Here is an 8,969-nt window from a genome sequence, read left to right on the forward strand (position 1 = left end):
TCAAATTATTCAAACCAGACTCAGTCGCTGCAGCTTTCCTGCATATCATATGGTTAGACGTACCTGTGCGTCCTACCTGATCAAGAGACTTTGGTGAGATGGCAAATAGTAAGTCTTTAACCATTTGACAAATTTCATCGCTAACACATTCATTTTCAACCTTCTTTAATAAAGTTGCTAACGCTTGTTGCATATACAACACTGATATAATACCCATACGTGAAGCCACCTGCCCTTAATAAGCTAACCTTTCTATCTACTTTAATGGTTGTGTAAACAATTGCTTGTGTTTATCCCATGACTTAACGCTATTTGTACCATGAATAGTTCTTATCATTGGTCCTAATAAGTCATCCAAACTAGGAACTTGTAAAAAGCTTTTGGATTTATCATTTACTCGAAAACAACTACAGTATTCATTTTTAAATGCAGTAAGTTTCTCTGGAGTTTTAGTTCTCCATGAATGTTCTAAAGTTCTAACTTGTGCTTCGTCAATAATCAAGCAAACAAAATTATCAGACGATTCTGAAGGAATATCTTCCTTAAACAGTTTGGACGATACATCTACATTATTTGACTGTTTGTCTACAGTTTTGTTGTTATTGTTATCAATGTTACATGTTTGTCTATGACTTGACTGACTGTCAACATTGTTACTAATAGGTTGAACATGTAAATATTGGCTAAATCTATCAACATTTTTAGATTGGTTACCAGCCTGAGAATAAGCAGGACTACCTTCTCCACGGGAGTTTTCATCCTCTGATGAACACAAACCAAGTAAATCAACCTTTTTTCTGACCTATTGTCTGCATTTCTAATTCTAGGACTTCCCAAATCCTTATACAGATTTGCATTCAAAGATTATTACCGGTCTAACTCCCCTGCACTTGGGACGTTATCCGAACTTTGTTCTCTCTGCGTGGCTAAACCGCCAGATTGAAAAACATCTGTAACAGTCGAACTACCTGTAGTAGCACATGACTCAAGCATGAATATAACAAAGAAGATGAACAGTCTGTGCCTTATATATATTTTTTTTATTCTTAAGCTGAAAATGTACAACAAAATGTATTTGAAATTTTTTTTTCTTAAAACTGAATTATAATTGCTTTTCATTTTATATGTACACACACGTGTGTACAGTAACTTAAATGACATTCATTGGACACTGGACCGTAATCCATATTATTTTTTTATCAATGAAACTAAAGGTATGAAAAGGTAAGAATTGCGACTTCTTATATTTTCACAAAATTTTCCACATATTGAGTCGATAAATTATTTTTTTATAGCCTATATTCGAGAAAAAAGAGAAATATAACAAATCAGACGTTTTATTTCATTTAACAAGTAATTTTTCGAAGAGAAATGCCGAAATACACTTTACTCACAGCTATACGCCAGATAAAATTATTGTTTATCTGAACATAAGCTCTGATGAACTTTCACCTAATGTAACAACATATACCATAACAAATAAAACAATATCATGCAGCATGTAAATAAATAGTTATAAAAACAGCCGTGACAGCGTAAACCGCTAGCATATTATATAAAAGCGGTCTAAAGCACTAAGACTCACTATAAAACGATGATAATTTGTAGAAAAAGATGCGAATAGGCCTAAATTTGGGCAGTTACAATATAAGCAAAAGAACCGACATAAATTGATAAAATGCATGAATACGTATCAATTACATGCAAGCATAGCAAAAATATATAGTATAAGAACACATCAATTCATGACAATGCTGAATCTAGAAAAATAAATGTTTTATCGATATGATTGCATGTAAAAGAACTAATTTCATGAACATTTTGTTTACCGTTGATATATTAGGCGAGTGACTTTAACCATAAAATTAAATTTTTAATGCACCCACCTAACACACGGCTAAATTATATATCGTTTGAAAGCTACACATGTGTACTATCTGTTTTGCCCGGTCGTAAAAAAATCGTACGGTGCAATTTCCGTCAAATCAAGATCAAAGGCCAAGGACGAATAAGTGCATATTTTCTAAGATTTCAGCTTGATTGCATAATATGACTTTTTTATACTAAGTTCACATATGCAAACCATTTAAACTTTTAGCAGAGAGATTAACGGTCATTAATCAAATGCATTTTAAAATATTTAAAACGTGTTTTTGATAGACAGCACATGTTTCCTGAAATTCGAGTAAAAGTTAACAAAATGTGTGAAAACCCAAATGTTTCTTTCTGATGCAACTGCTAATCACTTAAAACTAAGTAAAACCTGGTAATAACTATCAAAGAAGTTTTTGACATCATAAATTTCCTAAAATTATGCTTACTTCTAATCATACAGCAAATCATAACAACTCATGCAGTTGCCCAAAATACCGCCATCTGCGAAAAAACAGCTTTTAAGCATTTCTTCCTATTTAAACATTGTATGTGGTCAATATAAGATTTAATAAACAAATTCTTAAGAATCTGAAAAATTTAAAGTAAACAAATATGTGTGCGAATCATACTATTGCTTGAAATAAAGGGGGCGAAACTAAAGAGTTTGCAATCTGCATTGTAACTACCAGACTGAAATAAACATCTTTTGACTTTTCTAATTGTTTGATTTGTAGCTTCATTATAAATATTGATGTAGTGAAAAGACCTTTTATTTATTTAATGTGAACCATGCATAAAAAATGAATTGAAAGTTTAGACAAAAATAAATAAAAAATAAATTGATGAAAATTGAAATTTAAAAGAATTTAAAAACCAGTAAACACATTATAAAACTTGACTACTTGATTGCTTAAATTGCGTTGTTCATTGTTTAAATGCATTAATTCATCAAATAAGAATAATTTTGAAGAAAAAAATCCATTAATACGCAACGATTCTAGTTACAACTAGACTTTCTGAATAGCTTGAATGACTAGTTCATTTTTCATACGAGGATGACTTCATGCAAGAGCTTCTGATGACGACTGAAAAGAAGCTACCATTATCTTGAAACTTCACTTTCCACTATATAGATGATGTCATCTCGCTGAATAGTGCCAAATTTGTCACAATGTTGGACTCGTATTTTCCATTGAAATTAAAAAAAAATATATAATTTACTCTACCACTTATCTTGAAATCGACGATGAGGGTTGGTTGAGAACAAGTTTTACGACAAAAGAGATGAGTATAAATCAACCCATAAAAACACTCCTTACTAACCAATTATAAATTTTTCATTTCTATGTAGCAACATTATAGCAACACCTGCATATCTATACTATTAAAGGAGGAGACCGATTTCATTGAGCCTCAACTCCTCTGAAACAATAACAAGTCGGAATATTTATGATATGACGTATAAATGTAGGGTTTTGCATCTCCTAAATTTGTCTTTGCATGCTCAGTCGACGTACTGCCCGCAAAATTAAATAAAACTCTTTATTTAAACACTTGCCAAATTGTAACGCGATTTCGCAGCATCTTCTTGTGGAGTATATATCTCCAAGTTGATACAATATTCCAGAGCTTGCATTTACTTTCACGATTGTCGTGATAGTGCGTAACTGCTCCGATGAAGATATTAAATAAAGGCAACTATAGTATACCGCTATTCAATAGTCATCAATCGATTTACTAGTAACTGAAACAAATCCCGGTCACAAACAAAACCGTGGGAAACGCATCAACTATAAGAGGAACACAACGGAATAACAGAAACACTGAACTGCTACAAAAACAAACATTAACATACAAAGAAACAGATTATTCGATACCAACTGCCATATGCCTGACTTGGTACAGGACATTTGAAGAAAAATGGTGGTTTGAACATAGTTTTAAACCAGAGCTCAAATGCAAAGTTGAAATCATTCCTTTGAAAATTTTATGGACGCCACTACGAGTTGGTTGACAATTATGAAATATCTGTTTTGCCAGATGACGACTGATAAGTTCCAATCGACGTAATCAAAATACCGTCATTTCTGCCTTGAATGTCATCTACCGAATAAGGCTTGGCACCGAGGTAGGAATTACACGCGCCACAAGACGGGTGTCACATGTGGAACATGATCTGCTCACCCTTTTGAAGCCCCTGAGTTCACCCCAAATATTTTTGGGGGGTTTGTGTTACTCAATCTGTAGTTTTATATGTTGTGTTTTGTATACTGTTGCTTGTCTTGTTCGTTTTTTTGCCCGGCTTTGTCAGTTCGTTTTCAATTATGAGTTTGATGTCCCTTTGATATATTTCGTCACTCTTCAAGCAGTAAAAGTTTTAAAAATTGTAGATAATTGTTGTTAAATGTATCATGATAACGATTTGGTTCTATATATATATCACCGTGAGCAAATTAAGTTATTTTCGCGGATATTTGTCTTATTGCGTTAATCTTCTTCACTTTACTTTGAGGCAATTTTTTTGCCGATTTTCATTACTGCAAGTTAATATCTTTAAAGTGAAATAATACCAAAGGGACAATCAACATCTCAAACCATGAATCAAATAAACTTGATTAAAACCATGAACAAAATAAAATTAAAGTCCAAGAGACGAACAACAGTCCAGAAAACACAGCACAGCATGAAAACGATCGCTGCCTAAAACAGCGAATGATTTTATGAGGTCAGGAAGGTATTCAACTTTTTCATTTTTTTTTCACAACTGCTTATAGTGTTTACATACACAATTACCTGCATTTGTATTTTAAAAGCTTATGTTGAAAATACTCAATCCTATCTCTATACCTTTGAAATTTGGTTTGTGAGAATAAAGATATATAGAAGCATCGTTTATTCAAATAATTAAAGAGATTAAACTTCTAAACACATTTAATATGTCTAACACGATTTTAAACTAAATAAGAAGCAGCAGCATTATATGTAGTTCGTTTACATCCCGCTTTAGACAACCAAGTGTTTCTAGACAAGGTTACTTATTTCAATGTTGTCTACGATTAAGTCGCAAAGTCATGTATGCATTTAAACATGATTTAAAAAAGTAAATAAGTTTGACTTCGTAAAAAACATATTTTTATCTGAATTAGCTCGTATTTATTCTTTTCGAACTTTAAATACCCCTTCTTTTATTATGGAAAATCATTCTCCTCCCTGATATTGACAATTAGCGATGTGCTATCTTAACATAGAATAACAACATGGTCGCTATTTGCAGATGGCAGATTTTTGGGAAACTGCAAACACTTCAATAGAAGGCTGTTGTATGAACAATAATTAATAATTGCATCTTAAAATTACAAAACAAATATTCCTTGACCTAAAACATATTATTTATCTATTTTTTTAGTATACAAATATCGATCCCCCAAGATATATTTTGCTTTTGGAACAATTTTTCATTTTTTTAGGATTTGTGATGAATTTTAATTTTCGGGAAATATTGCGCATATAACCTCTTATTTTTTGTTTGATTTGGAAATAATGTATTATGTTATATAAAGTTCATATGATCTTTTGAAAAATGTTATGGTACAAGAATTAGAAAATGGCTTTTTGTTTAGTAATCGCAAAAATTGGAATGTTTTTTTCATGACCTTTGACCTTGATTTAACAGAAAATGCACCGTACGATTTTTTTACGACCGGACAAAACAGAAAGTACAGATTATTAGCTTTCGAATGATATATAATACAGCCGTGTGTTAGGTGGGTGCATTAAAGTCGTTAACTAAGCGTCTTTTTGAAATAAGTCACTCGCCTATATAACAATTGGTATATACAACGATAACTTGGATGTAGCTTAACAAGAGTATGTTAACGCTATACCATACTACTATCACTGCAGGTGGGTTTAATGACATTTACTAACCATGAGGGTCTCGCACGGTCGGTATGGTAACTTTTTCGCTAAAATATTTTGTAAGTCTAGAAAAAAAAAATCGGTAATTACTAACTTTATTAGAAATGTAACTGCTATTAAATGTTCAAAACAAATTTAATTAGAGAAATGTTACTCTAACGGTAGTTTATGTGAATATACAACGCTATAAGAAATCGGTAACTCTAGTTTTGATTTTAAATGATGTTAGCAAGAAATGTGGCTTTATGGCAAAGCATACGTAGTTAAGCCTTATTTTAGATATAGTATGCACTACGAACTTGTTGAACTGCATCTGAATATAACATAAATGTTTATAAAACTATTTTTCGAAAACTTGTCCACAGAATTAGGCATAAAGACGACGTTACTGCTATATAAACATAAAACATTGTGACTTGGATGGAGAGTTGTCTCATTGGCACCCATACCACACCTTACTGCTATATAAACATAAAACATTGTAACTTGGATGGAGAGTTGTCTCATTGGCACCCATACCACACCTTACTGCTATATAAACATAAAACATTGTGACTTGGATGGAGAGTTGTCTCATTGGCACCCATACCACACCTTACTGCTATATAAACATAAAACATTGTGACTTGGATGGAGAGTTGTCTCATTGGCACCCATACCACACCTTACTGCTATATAAACATAAAACATTGTGACTTGGATGGAGAGTTGTCTCATTGGCACCCATACCACACCTTACTGCTATATAAACATAGAACATCGTGACTTGGAAGGAGAGTTGTCTCATTGGCACCCATACCACACCTTACTGCTATATAAACATAAAACATTGTAACTTGGATGGAGAGTTGTCTCATTGGCACCCATACCACACCTTACTGCTATATAAACATAGAACATCGTGACTTGGAAGGAGAGTTGTCTCATTGGCACCCATACCACACCTTACTGCTATATAAACATAAAACATTGTGACTTGGATGGAGAGTTGTCTCATTGGCACCCATACCACACCTTACTGCTATATAAACATAAAACATTGTAACTTGGATGGAGAGTTGTTTCATTGGCACCCATACCACACCTTACTGCTATATAAACATAAAACATTGTGACTTGGATGGAGAGTTGTCTCATTGGCACCCATACCACACCTTACTGCTATATAAACATAAAACATTGTGACTTGGATGGAGAGTTGTCTCATTGGCACCCATACCACACCTTACTGCTATATAAACATAAAACATTGTAACTTGGATGGAGAGTTGTTTCATTGGCACCCATACCACACCTTACTGCTATATAAACATAAAACATTGTGACTTGGATGGATAGTTGTCTCATTGGCACCCATACCACACCTTACTGCTATATAAACATAAAACATTGTGACTTGGATGGAGAGTTGTCTCATTGGCACCCATACCACACCTTACTGCTATATAAACATAAAACATTGTGACTTGGATGGATAGTTGTCTCATTGGCACCCATACCACACCTTACTGCTATATAAACATAAAACATTGTAACTTGGATGGAGAGTTGTCTCATTGGCACCCATACCACACCTTACTGCTATATAAACATAGAATATCGTGACTTGGATGGAGAGTTGTCTCATTGGCACCCATACCACACCTTACTGCTATATAAACATAAAACATTGTGACTTGGATGGAGAGTTGTCTCATTGGCACCCATACCACACCTTACTGCTATATAAACATAAAACATTGTAACTTGGATGGAGAGTTGTTTCATTGGCACCCATACCACACCTTACTGCTATATAAACATAAAACATTGTGACTTGGATGGAGAGTTGTCTCATTGGCACCAATACCACACCTTACTGCTATATAAACATAAAACATTGTAACTTGGATGGAGAGTTGTCTCATTGGCACCCATACTACATCTTCTTATTTATATAGAACATAGAAAGGAGGGAAACGTGTCGAATTAACAGAATCGAAAGCTTTATCGTAATCCGTAATCCAGAATAATGCTTTCTTATTTTTTTTCTAAACGTTGAATCAAAGTACGTTGGTGTTTTATATACTCTCATGTAAATCTTTCTTGTGTAGGTACACTTAGTGTCACTAATGATAGCAAATACCACTCGTTTTAATCATCTATAACTAAAAGAAACTTATCGTTTTATTCTGCAATAACGATCAACCACTAGTCTTGCTCTGCTACAAAAAAGTGCGAAAAACTACTTTTTTGACTCTTCTATGACGAAAAACTACTCGTTTATCTCTACTATGACGAAAAACTACTCGTTTACCTCTGCTATAACAAAATGTAAGTCGTCTATCTCTGCTATAACGAACAACTACTCGTTTATCTCTGCTATGACGAAAAACTACTCGTTTATCTCTGCTTTGACGAAAAACTTCTCGTTTATCTCTATTATGATGAAAAACTACTCGTTTATCTCTGCTATAACGAAAAACTACTCGTTTGTCTCTGCTATGGCGAAAAACTACTCGTTTATCTCTGCTATGACGAAAAACTACTCGTTTATCTCTGCTTTGACGAAAAACTACTCGTTTATCTCTACTATGACGAAAAACTACTCGTTTACCTCTGCTATGACAAAACATAAGTCGTCTATCTCTGCTATAACGAAAAACTACTCGTTTATCTCTGCTATGACGAAAAACTACTCGTTTATCTCTGCTATGACGAAAAACTACTCGCTTATCTTTACTATGACGAAAAACTACTCGTTTACCTCTACTATGACGAAAAACTACTCGTTTATCTCTGCTATGTCAAAACATTAGTTTTCTATCTCTGTTATAACGAAAAACTACTCGTTTATCTCTGTTATGACGAAAAACTACTCGTTTATCTCTGTTATGACGAAAAACTACTCGTTTATCTCTGCTATGACGAAAAACTACTCGTTTATCTTTACTATGACGAAAAACTACTCGTTTACCTCTACTATGACGAAAAACTACTCGTTTATCTCTGCTATGTCAAAACATTAGTCGTCTATTTCTGCTATGACGAAAAACTACTCGTTTATCTCTGCTATGACGAAAAACTACTCGTTTATCTCTGCTATGGCGAAAAACTACTCGTTTATCTCTGCTATGGCGAAAAACTACTCGTTTATCTCTGCTATGGCGAAAAACTACTCGTTTATCTCTGTTATG

This window comes from Mytilus californianus, unplaced genomic scaffold (genome assembly GCF_021869535.1).
Source record: "Mytilus californianus isolate M0D057914Y unplaced genomic scaffold, xbMytCali1.0.p SCAF_11, whole genome shotgun sequence".
Lineage (NCBI taxonomy): Eukaryota > Metazoa > Mollusca > Bivalvia > Mytilida > Mytilidae > Mytilus > Mytilus californianus.